The 17,643-nt window shown below is 43.0% G+C and overlaps 1 long non-coding RNA gene across 1 annotated transcript in view; it reads left to right on the top strand.

Moving 5' to 3' along the window:
• The first annotated feature begins 1 nt into the window (after position 1).
• LOC308062230 overlaps positions 2 to 17,643 on the top strand; it is a 337,663-nt gene continuing 320,021 nt past the window's right edge. The window contains exon 1 of the long non-coding RNA XR_013927515.1: positions 2 to 17,643. This exon is cut by the window's right edge and continues 43,956 nt beyond it. This is a non-coding gene — a long non-coding RNA (uncharacterized lncRNA).

The following is a 17,643-nucleotide window of genomic DNA, read 5'->3' as shown; positions in this document are numbered from 1 at the left end:
GGGTAAGGTCAGAGGCTGACAACACAAAACTGAAAGACTCTGAGTATTGCTTCATCACAAACAGGAAAAAATGAGAGGCAGCTGTGGGTAAAACCCAGGTTTAAAAGAAACAGTGCAGTAGTTGTACTGAGGCAAACACTTCAGTGTGTCTTTTCCATGTAGCCCCCGCTCCCGGCGGGGCCGGTCCTGGCAGGGTGGCCGTGGCTGGGGCTCCCACCCCATGCCCGCAGCACTGGAAGCGTGGGGGCACAACTGCAGAGCAGACCTCGGGGCTGTTCCCGACGTGCCCAGCCCATGCCAGCCAGAGCCTCTTTCCAGCTGCTCTTCCTTCCGGGGATCATGCCAGTTCTGTTGCTGGCTGGTCACTAGCTTGCCCTTGTGTCTGGCAGGAGAAAAATAACCGAAGCTATGCCAAACCAAGCAGCCACGAGGCAGCGGTCTCCAAAACCACGGAGTCTGGCTTTCCCGCACACCCCTGCAGCGTTGCCCATCCAGCGCACCCCCGCTCTTAAATGTTTGCTGTCGGGCAAGTTGTCCCCAGAAAGGCAAGGCTGGCACTGGCCCTGGCTCAGCAGACTTCCCATATGGACACCTTCTATGAACTGGTTGGAAACTCTTATTCGGAGGGATACGGGGCTGCTGTAAACTACATCCCCTCCAGCACTGGGTGTGGAGAGGGTCCGCTGCCACCTGATCAAGGATGGAAGGGGAAAAACAGACACTACCTTCTTTGACCCTTTGGAAGAGGTTGGGGTCTCTAAGGCTCAAGTATTACATGAGTTGTAACAAACATGGGAGAGCAACTCCTGTTTACAGTCTGTTCACATTATTTATTACTTGGTGTCTCCACGTTTTGGCTCAAGAAATGCAAAGTGAATGCAAATCTGTCCTGCTCTCCCACTCCCTCCACATCCTACTCAGCTACTGCCTTGTGTCTTCATGCTCAGTCTTGCAAAGGTCTCCCTCCCCTCCCTGGCTTTTCTCCCTGTGTCAAAGGCAACCAACGCTTCCTGTGGATATTATCCAAGGTACAGTGAGAAATTCCCCCCTGCAGGGTGACAGGGCCAGGCTTCTGTGTTGATAGTGTCCCCTGGTAAATAGCAGCTCCCTGCAGACACTCTCATTCATGCCATGGACACCAGCACCCAAGCAGAAGGAAGGGAAGGAGGGCAACGATCTTCGTTAGCAGTTTTGTGTTTTAGGCAGAGCCTGGAGTGACTTGAATATAAAATGCCTGATCTCCAGCTGGACAGCATCCAGCCCCAGTGATGTACCTGTACCACAGTCACGTCTGAAGTTGGCCAGAGCAGCAATCTGGTTTGCCATTCATTCCTGCTGCAAGGAAGTATAGGGTCGCATTTGTTTTTTTAAAACCATAGTTGACCACTTAACCAGAAATCACTAGATCCCAGATGGGTACTGGGAAGGTGAATTATCTGATTAGTGGGACTGAGCGTGATCAGGCTCCTAATCACCCCCAGCAGACTTACAGGCAAGCCTAAAGTACATCATCCCACATTAGCAGGCACAGGGGAGACCAAGCTGACAGTACGTGTGGTATGTATTACCCAAGCACAGCTATCCACATTACTAAGTACCGGATGAATTGACTAAGCCTTTTGAAACTCAGAACTGCCAGGAGTGAGGCATTAACTGCACAGGGAAGAAGTGAGTCCAGGCTATTATAGTGTAAAGAGAAGGTTACCCCATAAAAATAGTACCTGGATCCCATGTGTTCAGTCTCTTGCTTAACCACAGACAAGGTAATTCCTACAAAGGTACTGGAGCTAAGATGAGACTTAATACTATAGTGGGAAGTCTAGAGAAGCACACTGGAGTAGGTATGGGGTGGGGTTTTTTTTCAGTATTTATATAGTTCACAGCATTTTACCATGTAAATAAAATGGTAAATACACAAAAACAGCCCAAGACAAAATTATTAGTTGACTCCTACTCATCATCTTGTACATGCAGCTTTTAAACCATCTGCTGTAGTCTTTCTGTAACAACATGCAAGCCCTGTGGTCTCTAGAGGCTGCTGTAACATGAACCATCAGTACAAATGGCAGGCAAATTTGCTTTACTAACATCCTCAAACTCACTCACAGGTGCTTTATAGAAGGAACAGAAAATCAGTTTAATTCCTGTACATAAATCTTCATTGGACGGTAAGACATTTCCTACAGTCTTCCTTAGAAGGCCAAAAGCTCTCGCATGCCTGGACAGGAGGAGACATTTTTTTTTCCTGAAGGCTGCAGCACCAAGACTATCACCACCCTCCACAGCACTTGCAAGGCTCTGCTTTTTAAAAACCTCAGAGACACAACAAGGGACATGTGCTGGCCTTCCATCTGAATACCAGGACTGCAACACGACACGCAAGCCTGCCCGCAACATTAACTGAGACGTTCTTTGTATCCTGCACACCTATATGCTTATTGTACAAAAAACAATGGCACACTGGGCATATCTGTATCTACAACCTGCTCCATGCAGACATAGCGAAGCCTTGGTTCACCTTGGTAAACCTTGGTAACACCGCTGGTGTAGAGGGTGAATGCTAGCTGTGAAGAAAGCATCGCTTCCCAGTCTGTGCTTGGGCAGTGCCCATATTGTTTTCACAGGTCGCAATGCTAGAGCTTGGTTTCTCCAAAATCCCAGTAACCTCTACACTGACTTGTGTGACATTATTAAGGATTGTAAAAATTGTAAAAATACAGCCTGCTTCTCTGCATAATGCACACCCACAAACCCAATGAATATAACACATTAGCTGAGAGATCAGATGCTGGCACAGACACACGGTTCTTCATCTGACAGCACTGTACTTACCCCTTAGACTTCAGCTGCACAAAATCTGCTAATTGAGAAGGAAGCTCCATGAGGTCTTGAGGTGTAAGAGCCCTTTAAGAAGCCTTCCTGCTTCAGTGCCCCAATTAACCCCCTTATAGATTGAGCACACTAATGCTATAATGAAACAATCTGCAGCGGACCAGAGGCATCAAAGAAGCCTCTTGCCTGCAGTGCCGTGCCTGTGAGGAAGCTCCTCTGCCTGCCAGATCAGTGCAGCCATGGGTGGTGGAGGTCATTTTGTTCTCATTTGTGTAGGGTGGTTCCACCTGTGAACTAAGCCAGGTCATCCTCAGCCCCAGAGAGTCATTTTTGCAGGCAGGCATCACCAGGCAGTGGTCTTTGCATGTTTTAGCTTAGAAACCAGGGAAATACCCCTTGGCCCCGCAGAGTCATACCACTTTCATAGCCAGCTTTCAAAGATGTTGCCCTCCTACATGTAAGATTTCACCCTCTTTTAAGCAGCACCACTGTGGCTTTGCTCTCAGACCATTCAGGGAGAGACCTGAGAAGTCGATGGAGCAGCACCTAAGGTAATGTGGCCTCTGAGCCTCCACAAAGCATTCAGATTCAGCGCCTGCTAAGTGGAAATCCAAACACAGATGGGGTAGGTGTCTTCCCCCCCACTGTCTTGGGAGCAAGACAAGGAAGAGCTGTCAGTGCTAATGAGATATAGAGCAGGTGATGTAATTATCATCTGAGAGCCTGAGTAGGATGAGACAGATGTTGCTTTCAGGGTCCGTTGCTTTATTAGCAACACCTGCTAACCAGCCTACCTGATACCCCCCTAGCCCCACCAGATCCAGCCTCATATAAAGTGATTTGTTTTGAGTAAAACTGAAGCACTTTGGGTGATATCAAAGCCATACTTGAGCCTGCCCTTAAACAGTGAGAATTCCAGCAGGAATTGAAAACAGGGTCATAAATTACTCTTAAATATAGCAAATATGATAGTAAATATGCCATTCCTGCTTCCTGAGAATCTATCTCCAAGCTTGTACGTCACCACAAGTCCCTTCTTCCCAAAACGGGATCATCAGCTTTGCACAGAGCTGTGGAGGAATGGTGACTCTACTCATCTGCAGGCTGCAAAATAAGATAGTTAACCATGGATTTGAGGTTATTTGAGGCAGGATGGCCCAGAAGACATCCACCTGATCTGATTCAAGTGGTGCTGAGGAATGGAGGCAGCTCCCACAGTGGTGGGAATGGCACAGGGAGACTTGGGGTATGTGGAAAGCACAGTTGCACGTCACATCACAGTCCAGCACTTGTAATAAAGTCTGACATGACAGATCATCACTCAAATAGGCAGGACATGTTTGGGAACTTGATTTTGCCCTAGGGAAAATGAAGGGAAGCAGGAAAATCTTGTGAATCAGTTTAAAACCCTGCAGCCCCTAGTGCAATAGCATAATAACAACTGTATTTTGTGTGATGCTTGGATCCGTTCATCCATGCTAGTGAGGGCTGAAAACTAGTGGACAAAGGTGATAAAAATCCATTAGAGGTGAGACAAGGTGAGCTAAAACTGTAAAGCACTTTGAGACTCTTGTACCACTGGAGCCCAAAGTATTACCACAACCGAGATGTCTGGCAGCAACTGGTGTTCTGTAAATCCCTGCAGGCTGAATTAGGTTAACTCCAAGGGCACACGTGGGTAGGTCTAAAATCACTCCCATGAAATGTGTTGCTCTTGCGCATAGGCTTGGATGGATTCTGAGGAGCAACATGAGATTTTAAAAGGCGAGAACATTCACAGTGTCAGCAGGCACCGAAGAAATCCATTTCTGCCACAAGCCCAACTGGACAAGAGAAAAGGACGTTTTCTTTTCAAGTTGTGTTCATTCATTTAAATATTTTTCAGGCAATTAACACTGGGCACCACCAGAGCTGATGTTCCTCGAAGAACAGTGAAACATTACCCTTCTTGTCTTCCTTCCTGAAATGATTGAGGTGAAAGAAAGGTTCAAAGGAGAGTACTTTCTGGGTTATCTTATTTCTCTTTCGTCTTTCACATTGGTTCCAGGAATGGAAAGTCATTAATCACGTATCAAGATGGCAGATAAGAGTTGCCTTGGGGTTAGCAAGGATTGGTAAAGATCATTTAAGCATGGTAATTAATTGAAATGAGTAAGATGGAGACCGGCTCATTATTCAAAAGTAAGTAGCAGGTGATAGGCAACAGATTTGGACTAGCATTAAGAAAAATTGAGTGAGGAATCTTAGCTGACAAAGATGAGAAGTAGAAAATTATTTATAAGGTAAAAAGAAAAAGCAGTAAATGAATGGAAGAGGTTTTTGTAGTGTTAATCCTAGTTTATTTACTGTTTTAAATTACTCAGTTGGAAACTTCTGACTCTGTCTTTCCTCCTAATTATGTTAGACATGTCAGTACTACACAGACAAAGCAGTGGGAGCCAAATATCAGCCACCTTTGAGACTCCAGAAGAAGAATGCTCCAGACAACAAATGCATTATGCATCTCTGTGACAAAGCCTTCTCTCCCCATTAGACTCTGGCAACACTGCAGATATAAATCCTGGAATGCTGCAGCTGCTAAGTTACACAAGCTCTCATTATATCTTTTGCTGGTTCTGTGCATCCTATGCTTTTGGTACAGCCACCATCAATTCCACCATCATCATCATCCTCACACAAGCCTTCCTCTATGCAAAGGACTCCCAGGAAACCCCCCTGGGAAGCTGACGACTCACCTCTCCCAGATTTGCTGCAGACTCAGAGCCTTGTTTTACAGGGGCAGACAATATCAGCGATACACCTCCTGCTTCTATCTCCTTTCCGAAGGACGTGCCAAAAGCTGATGAAATAGCCTGCATTGAAGAGCCAACACAACACAATAAAACCTGCCCACAGCCTAAAAATACCTGAAAGATTCATGATCAGAACAACTGGGGATGAAATGCTTTTTGCCATGTTCAGCAATAAAAAGCCTGCATTCATAAAAGTCATAAAAGTCATAAAAGTTATAAAAGGTGACATGGTTTGACCAACATCCAATCTTTTAACGACAATCAGTTTCCACATGGGTTACTTCTACCTCTTTGTTAAGCTCAACACATTCTCTACTAAAGAAATTTGTTGTCCCATGCCCACGCAAAAAAAATTCCCAATGACTTATTCAGAATTAAAATTTCATCAAGACAAGTAAAAATCTCAAACCACATGCTTCAGTTTCTACAAATTGCCATTTCTATAAGAAAAGAGCAATTTCTTTTCTTACCAATTTTTCCAACCAAAACCCCACAAATTAACATGGCAATGAGTGCTACTTCTTATATACTTAGATGTTGTGAAGATGCAGTAGGGCTACAGGGCAGCGTCTGCCATGCCTCTCTGTGGAGCCTATTTGGATTTTCAGCCAAGGTCTGTTGCAATGCAGTGCAAACACACCAGACAGTAGGCAAAATCCCAGTTTGCCATTGGAGTAGCTACCAAAAAAAAAAAAAAAAAAAAAAAAAAAAAGCTTTGATCTCAGAGGAAACCTGAGGAAGGGAAAGGTTTCCAGGAGAAAAACTTAATTAAACTCACTGATTTTATCAGCTGGCTACAAATTGTTGCTCTCTAGAAAGAAAGAGGAAACAGGACTGAAATTGCATTTCAGAGGCAGTGGTATGTTCAGACGTTAAAATTTCTTTCCTGGCTGTTACTGAACAACTCATAGTCTTTAAACTGGGGCAGAGGCAACCAGGATGAAGTTTTCAGCTTCCCTGTGTCCAGAATGTCCATTTCCTACTGAATCCTGACATCCAGCCATCAAAGGTCAGAGACTCTTGGAAGCCATCCCTTGGAGCAAACTTTTGTCCTGGAGTGGTGGCTTCCAGATAAATTTGCAGCCTCTAGGTCATCACTGTCCCTTTCACCTTCATGAAAAATAAAAAAGTTTTTGAAAGGGTACCCTTTGCGCTGTGATAGCTGGCAAAATAAAAAAACATTCCCTTTCTGGAGCTGGCTACTGATCCCTGCGCCACATGTGTGAAGCATCCAGTTATGACTTTTTCATTCCTGCTGTATAAAAGGCCAATTTTAATAAATCTTTAATGCATGCTAATAAAGTTCAATATTTGGTGCAATAATTTTTTTGCATAAATATCCTGTCCAGCTGCTAGCTGGAGCATGCAGAGCCAGGTTGATCTGAAGCATCAATCTTGAGGAAATTGGAGACATTCGTAATAAGCTCTCAGTTATATTTGCAGTGCAAGATTAACACCGTTTCTGCATGACTTGGCTCAGTCTAAGTCCTTAAAGACCAATAACACCCAGACCAGCTGTGGCTGAAGTTCACACACTGGACTGTCATTTAGTGGACATTATACTAATTGGAGTCCTGCTGGCTTCAGAGAAGAATTGTTCTGCTGTCTTTTAAGATACCAAGCCTGTTGTAATCACATATATTGAAAATAAATCTCAAAAAGTTGAGAATAAAACTAAAAAAAAAAAAAAAAAAGTTCAGGTATCAACTGTATTAAAATTAGAAACTTGGAACTAGCTCTGCTGCAACAAGGCAGAATCCACTTCCCAAAAATGAAGTTTTCTTCAGATATGCTGCCTGGTACAATTCTCTTTGCATGCACTATTACCAGTCAGTATATGAGGCATGGCTCGTGATACATCACAACACAGAGAGCTAGAGAAAATTGAGCTTCTGAAAACTGAGATTAAAGGGGAAAAGCCAAAGGCATAAATAATAAAATAGACATGCAGGGCTGGACCATACAAATGAGATGTCTCAGAACAAGGTTTGGCCTGTCATTTGGCCCCAGCAATGGGCTGTGGACATGCTTTATCTCCCTAGCCATCCTAAGGGAAGTGTGAGATAATTGAAGCACGAGGACTTCTGCTACCAAGTCGAGGTATGCTGGTACTTTTGAGGGTCAGAGACCAGCATCCCCTTATCTTTAGCCCCCTGATAAACAGCCCTGGGCCACCAGCCAGCTCTGCCCACCTGCAGCCTGCAAGGACAGACATCTGCAGCAACCCCCCTGTGATTTCGGTCTCAGCAGAGCAACCCATTCCCACCCAGCAAACCTCCCACAGGGTTTCTGCAGCTCTGCCCTGGAACCAGTCAGTCCAAGCACAGCCCCACACCTTCCCTTGGAGGAAAACTGCAATTTGCTTTGCCCCCTTAGTAAAGACATCTATGGTACAAGTGGAAGTACTGCATTCCTACCCTTTTTTTTTTATTATTATTATTTTTTTTTTTAATTAAGAGTCTGCCTTGAAAATTTGTCTTGTAGTTCTTCATATGAAATTCATATCTTTCAGGTAATACCTTTTATGGTGTTATGAGATTTCAGGTGCTGCTTACAACTAATAAATCTCTTTGCAGACTTGACTTTGGTTTAAGGAAAAGCCGACATGCTCCTTCTGGTATTTCATACTCCTCCATACCTACAAATGCATGTGCAGAGCATAGTGCATGAGCTGAGCAGAGCACACTTTACTACCTCTGCTGCTTCCTTTTGGGAACAGAAGAGCTAGCAAGTTTGCCAATTGGAAGGAAAACAAAGAGGGGACAGAGAGATATCAAAGAGCAAAGGAACAGTCCTCTCAAATCTCTTGCTGCTGTTCTGGCTCTGTAGATAACCACATGTACCTAAGTTAATTATCGGGCCTTTTCTTTCCCCCCCAAATGACCATCTCTCAGTAGTAAAATGCAGAGCCTGATGTTATAAGAGGGTGGATGTTTTTAAGTCAAATTAAAAGAAGATAATAAATAATGGTTTTTCTAGAACATAAGCATCCTTCCAGCAAAAAGTAACTGATGTTACTGTAAGACCTGATAAGCTTTCATACCCAAATTGCCACAACATTGTAAACTAAATCCATGCAAGTCATGTACTGTTTGTTATTCTTAGCCTTACTAGTCTGGCACCGGGCATGCCACCTGCCCTTTTGTTCTGCCTTGCTTTCCACAGTCAGGGACGAGCTGCTGAAACACCTCAGAAACACTGGGATATATGTGCCCAGGAAAGTCATCTCGCCTTGGCCCACCCACACACCCTCCCACCTGACAGACGTCTTTTGTTGAATCAATACTACAGAAAAGCCAACAGAAAACATCATGTCTGTCTTTGTGCAAGTGCATATAGCACCTCAGCATTGCTCGCCCTTGGAACAACTGGGAGCAAAGTAAAACCAGCAACGGCTTCTATTTTCCTGAAGAAAGGGGTGGAATCCCAGAAGAGTAAATAAAATATCTATGCTCCACCCTTGGTTTTAAATGATACCCTTCGTCCCCAGCGAGTCAAGCCCCAGAGGTGCTGGAGGGGTTTTGTGTGTGAAAAAAAACTGCCAAGAGCTCACAGCGGGATGGAGGTCAGACTAAACAGGCCCTAATGCTGCTTCCAGTGAAAAAGTCCCATGGAGAACATGATACGATCTCTCACTGCCCGTGTTTTAGTGTTGAAAAGAATTAAGGAACAGGTTAAACAAGATGGATTAAGAGGCTGTTTAAAAAAAAAAAATATGGAAGAGAGAGGGAAAAAAGGGACAGAGACTGATGTATTTGGGAGAAAACCTAAAATTTCAAGACAAGTGATACATGAATGAAACATATTAATTAATAATTAGAAGCTTTAAGTTGAATGCCTGCACACATATTCCTTAAAGAAAAACATACTAGATTCAATGGAAGTCATATATGCCCACCTAAAGACATGCTAAAGCCAGGGTAGCACAGGGTGTTGCTGTACAGACTGTCAGTAAAGGAGGGTGAGTTTCCAAGTCACTTCTGTGTGAGGTGATACATCCAGGACAAAAAGATACCAGCCCAAAGACACCATTAAATCCCTGTCTTTCTCTGTGGAGGAGCTTTAGTGCAACTATTTGAAAACAAGCCATTATTAAACACTCTCTCTGATTCTCTAATAAAGATGTAATTGCTGATATTAAAGACAATAAAAAAATAGAAACCAATAGAAATTGATATGGAACAAATTACAATGCATCAAAATTTGTTCTAGATTTTTCCTTAGTGTCTTTTTATGCTCAACACATTAAAACTTGGAGTTTATGCTGAAGATACCAGGGGAAGATCTAGGACTGTCAGGAATAGGAAAGAGGAATTTTCAGAGTATGTTCAGTACTACAGAAGTTGTATTAAGAACTGCCAGTGTTGGTGCTGAAGTTCCAGTTCAACACTAGACAAATAAAGCTCCCACCTTTTTGGAAAATCATGACAAAAGGTACTTACAAGGAGGTGAGCCATTTGTAAGCCAACCCATTCAAACATGCTGTGTGCTGGTACCCATAGATGCCAGAGCTCTCCCAGACGGATGAACAGGGGCACTTTTTCTCTAAGACAGAAACCACAGACCTTCAGATCAGGACAATCACATCCTGAAGCTCACTGAGAAGGATATAAATTCTACAGGTTTCCCAGCCATCACAAAAGAAGCTTCAGCAGGATTCTGTAGGGATTAAAAAAAAAAAAAAAGATCCTAGGATACATTAAAAAAAGAAATATGTGGCCTACTGTAAGGAAGATTGTGTTACCTCTGCAGGCAACACAGATAAGATGAACACCAGCTACAGAACTAGATGCAATTTAGGTGCCAAAAACCCTGGTGCTAGAGAAGGCATCAAAAATTACATCAGAACCATAAAAAATTGCTTCCAGCCAGGTAATTATTCAGAAGCTCATCAAAAGGATGGTTTCTGAGTAATTTGTTTACCTGGTGTTATTACTTTCAAAGAGCAAGGCCAAGGCCAGTGACAAGTTCTTTAATTCAAGAAAGGCACAAAGAAGCACCAAGGACTCACAGATTAATGAGAGAAATTCAGACCAGAAACAAAGTCTACGTTTTGAGAAGCAAGTGTAACTGACCAGCTGGGCAAGGAACAGGAAGAATTTCAGAGTTTCAGTCTGAGAAGGAGGTGATTTAGAAAATAATCTTCATCTTGGACTGAAGCGACTAGCCCCAAGACAGCAGTAGCCCTGCAAGACCGGGAATAACCCAGGAAATGTGGGGGATGGGCCACATCTGAACTTAACCTCTCTGAACTACTGCTGAAAATCATTGTTATTAACCTGAAATATAAAATGGGAGTGAATCATTGAAAGGCTTTAAAGTGGCATTTCATTCTAAGTATCCTTGCATTAAGTTATTGAGCGTACTTCAAAGAAACAAAAAGGAGCAATTGTGTTATCCAGGAACAAGGAGTGGAAATGGTTTTAAGCCTTAAAAATGCCACTTACCTTTTCAAGAAGTGTTGCCCAAGTGTTTACAGCCTTAGTCAGAGTTTTCAATTGTGTGGAAGGGAAGTACCAGAAACTAATCCAGTAGCCACTTGTGTTCTTCTGTACCCTGAGGCACTGGTTTTATGGAGGAAAAGATGGTGAGCTTAGGCAGGTTCCCATGGTGGCCAGCCCTGTGACCACAGCTGGAGGTGTAGCCACCATTCCAGAGACCCAGCTGCTGACCTGGGCAGATGTGGACCTGCAGCAGCAGGGAACAAGGGGAACAGCAGTCACCATGGATCAAGTGCATACACGTGCATCTGTCACTGCCGGTGTGTGTGTCCTGAATGACCCAAGCATGAGGGGGACTAGTGTCTAGATAGTAGCAGTGTATGAATTTTACAACCCCAAAATTTGGGGGTGCATTTTGCAACCCCAAATATCAGTGAACACACAGAAAAGCTGATCTATGCTAATGAGTTACCATTGACTTAATCTTTTATCTTAAGGAAACAGGCACAGAGAAGTATGATCCTAAATCTTCCAGACATAAATTTGCCATCTGGTAGGGGGAGTTGCAAAAAAAATAATTCTGAAGAACTTCACCATGAAGACCCATCCTTTCCTTAAAGGTGGACAGAGCTGGCATGTAGTGATCAGCCATATGAGTTTATATGTCCCTGGCATGAGCATAAGACATGCTGGTGTGTGTCTGTTGGAAATGGCAGAGAACATTACTGATCAGTGCTTGGAAAGCAGCTTTTCCCCTCCTTTACATAACTATGTAATCTTTTAACATGATCCTGGGAATTATCTCTTTTCCAGTACCCCATTTGACTTTGCTGTTGATGTCATGGAAAAAAAGCAGTCAGTTGTTTACCAGAGAGCATTCGATTTCTTATCAGCAGATCTGGCTATGAATAATTATACCACATATTAATACCATAGTAAGCCAGCTAATGGGCCACAGACGCCTAACAAATAACAGGATGAGAGAAGAAAGGGCAGATTGGCAGGAGGTTGTTTGCCTTTGCGAGGGTTGAATTATAGAACTGGCTGGGCTTCAAAACTATGAATCATTAAGAACATGCACACAGCAGTTTTACATCAGTGAGCTCTATTGACTGTAGAGGAGCTAATATTGATCTACTCAACATATGGGAGTGGGGAAGCAGGTCCCACATAGTTAAAAACGTGGTTTAATGCCTGTCCTTTGAATTGTGTTGGTTCCCTGAAACACCCACGCGTTCCTGACATCATGACCAGACCTTTATCCAAAGCCTTTGAAATGACAGGTGCTTCCTCTGAGGTTCACAGTGACAGAAATCTTTGAAATACGACTGAAAAAAGATGATTGTGAGTTACCATGCTTATCATGTCTTCTGTCTCCCTTATCACGTTAACCCAGTTTGCAATACCTATACTGATGTCGATATTCATGGAGATGTTTCTAAACATCAAAAAAATACAGAATCAACTTGCCTTTCCTTAGGGATTTGTCTTCATTTGTGCAAATGGAGAAAAAAATTTGCCTGGCTGGTCCGCAGACATAAGCACTGTAAACCATGACATGAGCAGCAGGGAGCCACTGTATAGCACATTGTTCTTCACTCCTGCAAGGAAGGAAGGATGAACACTGCAGACCATGAAGCCACACTGACCACAGGGAAGCAAAGTCAGACTATGATTGCTTTTCTAGCCATACACTTCGTTATACATTATAGGAGATAGCACAAATTAGCCCACTGTCTATTAGAGGCTATTTCATGGGGCAACAACAAAAAAACTTATGCAGAAATTATATTTAAGCCTGTTTTATTTAGAGGACTTAGAGACCCTGGGCTAACATCCATCGGACCATGACCATATGGGCTTTCACCAGTGTGTTGTATCACATGTTTGCATACAAATGACAAATATTTTGCATGCTTGCATGTAGTAGGTAAACACTGAACTTAGGATCTAACTATAAATTATATATATACATATATATATATGCATATATAATTTTTCTTCATGTGTTCAGTTCATGCCACTGGTCATACATGATCTTTATTAAATATTTGCATCTCTCATTTGAATCTTAACATTTTCTTGAATTTGTTCATAAGACCTTTCAGCAGCACGATCTCCCATCCCCAGTGACCTGTTGCTAACATGCTCTGACTTTATTCTTCCATACATCGCAGTCACATCCCTGTCACTGTGAGCCATAGCACAGGGCTAAAAAAAAATGGAAGCTGAACACGGTCCTCTTCTTTCATTCTGACAAGCAGGCGCACATCCACAAACACTTAACTGTCTTGGCAGCCTCCAGTAACAACAATCAGACCTACAGCCTGTTGAAATACAGAGGTGAATCTCTGTGAAGGGTAGGGTTACATGAAATACAAGACATTCTCCAATTCAAATGCTGATTTGCCGTCTCTCCACTGTAAAATGGAGTGTGTGATAAGCATCTGTTTCAAGGAAAAGTCTGTTTGCAACAAGACCTCCACACATTGTGGCCTGTGTACTGGTAAACAAACTGGGCATGATGGAAATCTGTCATTTCAGGTTTGGCTATTGAAAACCAAGAATATGTGTGATTTAATTTTCAGCTGTTTACAGAGGATGAACAAAGCACAGAGCTCTTTCTTTTCTCCTGTTAATCCAACCACCTCATGGAAAACTTGAGCTGTGGCACTTTGTGTGACTTTTCCTTCGATTTTATGTAAGAGAAAGAGAAGGGAGACAAGAGGAAATTAAAAAAGCAAGGGTGATAAAGTGATATCTCAAATGACCAAGACATTGACAAAAATTCAAAACCAGCAACTCACCTTGAAGTTCCCAAGTCTCCAGGTTCCCAGACCCTTCCAGGGACACAAACTTCATAGCTTGCTGTGGGGCACAACATTATCGGCCTCTTTTCCTTCAGGGAAAGCACATGTGGTTTAAAACAATGAGGGACAAATAAATATTTGCTCTAAGATTAATCTTGATATGCAAGATCTCAGGGAAGGACCAGTTTAGGGCTGAGTGGCTGTCTTCCTTGCATGAACATTCGGCAATTTAAAATTTGATCACTTTGAGTCGCTCAGCCCCAATCAAACTGTAGGTCAGATTGAGTCCTTGTTTTCCCCAAAATGCTTTTGGCAACAAATGAGATCACTAAAAATACAAATTAGTGCAGAATATATTAGATACTTACAATCTATCTATGTGCAGTTAATAAATTATTTTGTTGTAAAGAGAAGAGTGTAAGTTAAGGCAAACAGAACAGGGCATGGCAGAAGTTTTCATTCAGTATCAAGTGTACTTAATACAACTATTTTATTACACATTTCTGAATGAAACACAGTCTTCCCGACTGCAGTTGACCTGTACCTGCACAAACAAAACCTGGCTTATAGAACAAGGGATAAAAAATAAATAGAAACCCTTATTTCCCTGAAATAAGCTGTGAACACTTGAATCTTAAGGAAACTTGGCAGCTTCCAATAATTGAAAGTTATTTATGGTACTTATACAATGATCAGATTCACACCTTTTGCTTTATGATACCTTTTTCATCATTGTTATTTAAGACCAGTTTGATTAAAAAGCAATCTTTGGTATAGTGTGAAGTAATTTCTTTTGCATGGGGCTTCTAATAATTCTAATTGTTATTGTAATAATCCTAATACCTACTAACTTGTCCTCCATTTCAAGTTCATATTCTTCAGCTCAGACAAAATCCTAGTAAATCTTTTGCACTGAGTCTTCTCAAGCATTATGGCTGTTGGATTTAAACCACTGCACTGCATTGTACATCCTCAATTTAAGGGGTCTTGCACTTCTATTGAGGAAGCCAAGCAAGTCCAGTAGGAAAAGGAAGGTTGCTCTGCCTGAGCCTGTGAGTTATCTTCTGCCGCAGTGCAGTCACCTGGCTTCCTGGAAGGGAAGAACTGACCTTCAGGAATGGTGGGCCGAAACCAGAAGAGAGTAAATCTTCCCTGTTTTGCAGCACAAGGCAATGAAGTCCTTTATAACCATCTTAACCCCAGGGCTGGAGAGACTCATTTGAAAAGGGATACCAGAATTTCATCTGAAAGAAGAACCGAGCATTTGAGTGGTCACGAAGATGTGAAAGAAAAGGCAAGACACTTGTTCTGCCCCATCTGAGCTCTGGATACCACGAGGATGCCCTATTTTAAGTTTTGTATTTCTTTCCATCAGTCAATTTACTCAGTACTGCTTGAAGTAATACGATCCAGTGAAATAACATAGCCCCACCACTGCCTTTCACACTGATCCTGTGCTCTGCTTAGAGCTTAGATTTCAGAGTTTTATATTTGTTCCCTGCACAGAGAGTTAATTACCTTGGCTACATGTCAGACCACACTACTCGCAGAGTGACACTGGCGAGCCCAGAGAATTAACTGAGGATCACATAACTTCCCAATCCCCATTTCAATGAGATGTTAAAGTGAAAACTCTTTTCAGAGCTGCCATTCTCTGGTTAATCTCCACATCCCAAAAGAATTTTGCCAAAGAAGGGGGCTGCAGAATGGAGATTGCTATCAATACAACCAAATTTGCAAGAGAAAGGGCTATACTGCTAGCTTCTTAATGGGAGGCTTTGGTTACCTACAGTGTTCATTTGGGGGTTTGAAATAGCAATAAATATGTGGAATTGGAACAGAGCTCTGATCATGGGAACTAAACTGAAAATATGAGACTGTACAGTAAGTATTCATGTAGCACTACCCGTAACAGAAGCAGAGATAACGCTGCTATTGAAATTAATGTCAAAGAAATCCTGAAACTGATTCCCCAAGGAAAAGGAGATACAATTCTCTCTCTCTCTGCCCTCGTTTTAAGACTCAAATTGGTTCAAACCATTAATGGGATAAGTATTTAGCATTTTTCTTTCGTCTACCATCTACCTCTCCTATTTTTATCTTGGTAAGCTTCATTACCATAATACAGGACCATTATGTTGTGCATTGGACCCAATTTTCACTGCTTAGTAAGAAATCCTCCCTTGTCCGCATACTGCTGCTGAACCCAATGGGACTGTGTGTGGAGTGATTATTTACATAACTAAGGGTTGTGCTACAAGATGTGGAGCTGACTTAGTAACGCGTACACGTAACTTCTATTAATGTATCTATTAACCAAGTCAATATGTTGAGGCATATCATAATCATTATTATTTCACTGTCTTACAAGAAAGGATGAAGGCGGAAGTGAAGGCAAGAGAACTCCACACCTACAATAACCACAAGGCAGGTCTCAGAAAAGTGGAAAGAAGGAAAGAAAGGAATATACCAGATGAATGGGACACTAAGGAGAGTAAATATAAGGGAATATAAAAAAATCATATGAACGATGGAAGGGAGGCAACTATGATATATAACAGTCTTGCAAAACACCTAATACCACGTCACAAAATCTTACTGTTGAAATCAGTTCAAGTTGCTTTGGATGTGAACACTGTCACCTGGACAGAAACTTGATCAACCAGCTATGGATTTCGGGGTAAAGACAGCAAGCAACAACACGAAGCCAAGATATGAAGTTTATGGCCAGATTCTGCCCGGATCTGAGTTTTTGGGAGCTTGGATACTGCAGCAAGGTACCACAGAAGTGAATTTAGAAAACTGGTTGAAAAAACTGAATGGCAATTGCTGATTTAGAAGAAGGGGTAAAAGATCAACAAGAAAACAGAGCAAATATTTCTTAACAGGAGCTATACACACTGGTCAGGATGAAAGTGTGCAGGATTACAGTGGGCACAAGGTGGGAATGGCCACGCTGGGGCCTGACAAGCCAGTGAGCCCAGTAACCCATTTCCAGAATGGGTGAGGAGCCATGAGAGCAGCGCTTGGCAGCCAGTGCCTGGAGGAGGGCAGGAAGCCCAAGGCATGTAAAGAGCGGTCCTTGCCCCTACTTCAGCCACGCTGAGCCTCACCTCTGAGTCACCCCGGGGCAGAGCAGTCCTGCTGATGCGTTCCCAGGGAAGAGAGGGCTCACAGCGTACCTCCACCCCACGCTGCAGAGAAGAGCTTGGGTACCACTTTCCAGGATGCAAGGGGGATAAATATCTCTGGTACCTCCTGGCCTCCCCCTGAGCAGAGCTACCCCCTGTGGCACTACCAAGAAGAAGGTGTCTCTGATCCTCCTCAATTTGTCCCATTGCCCAGTTCAGGTCTTTGGAGAGGTTTTGGGTTTGCTCTCCCAGTTACCGTTGTGCTTCTGAGGACCTAGGCACTGATATTCACAGCACAGTTTGAACCTGAAGTGGCCCTGTTGAAATCCACTCAAGTATTCCTGTCTGCTGGTGGGCATCAGAGCAATCCCAGTCCACGGCAACCAGGCATTGAAACTGCACATCCAGCTCATACACATGCAAGCAGACCAGCTCTGGGGATCTGATCCACCCCCATTTGCTCCGTGGTAGCTCTAATTAGGCTGAAACCCGAGGAACAACAACAGCTGTCTCTCCTGAAAGTCACAGCTCCTGGGTACCGTATACACCATCTACAAACATCTGGTGCAGGATTTAGACCTGTTGGAGTCTGCTTACCAGCAGGTATTTTCGCTCAGCTAGTATGACAGCATTACAT

The sequence above is a fragment of the Falco punctatus genome (assembly GCF_963210335.1).
Source record: "Falco punctatus genome assembly, chromosome: 4".
Classification (NCBI taxonomy): domain Eukaryota; kingdom Metazoa; phylum Chordata; class Aves; order Falconiformes; family Falconidae; genus Falco; species Falco punctatus.
Note: the sequence above shows the minus strand (reverse complement) of the source record. Positions and strands in the feature narration are given on the sequence as shown.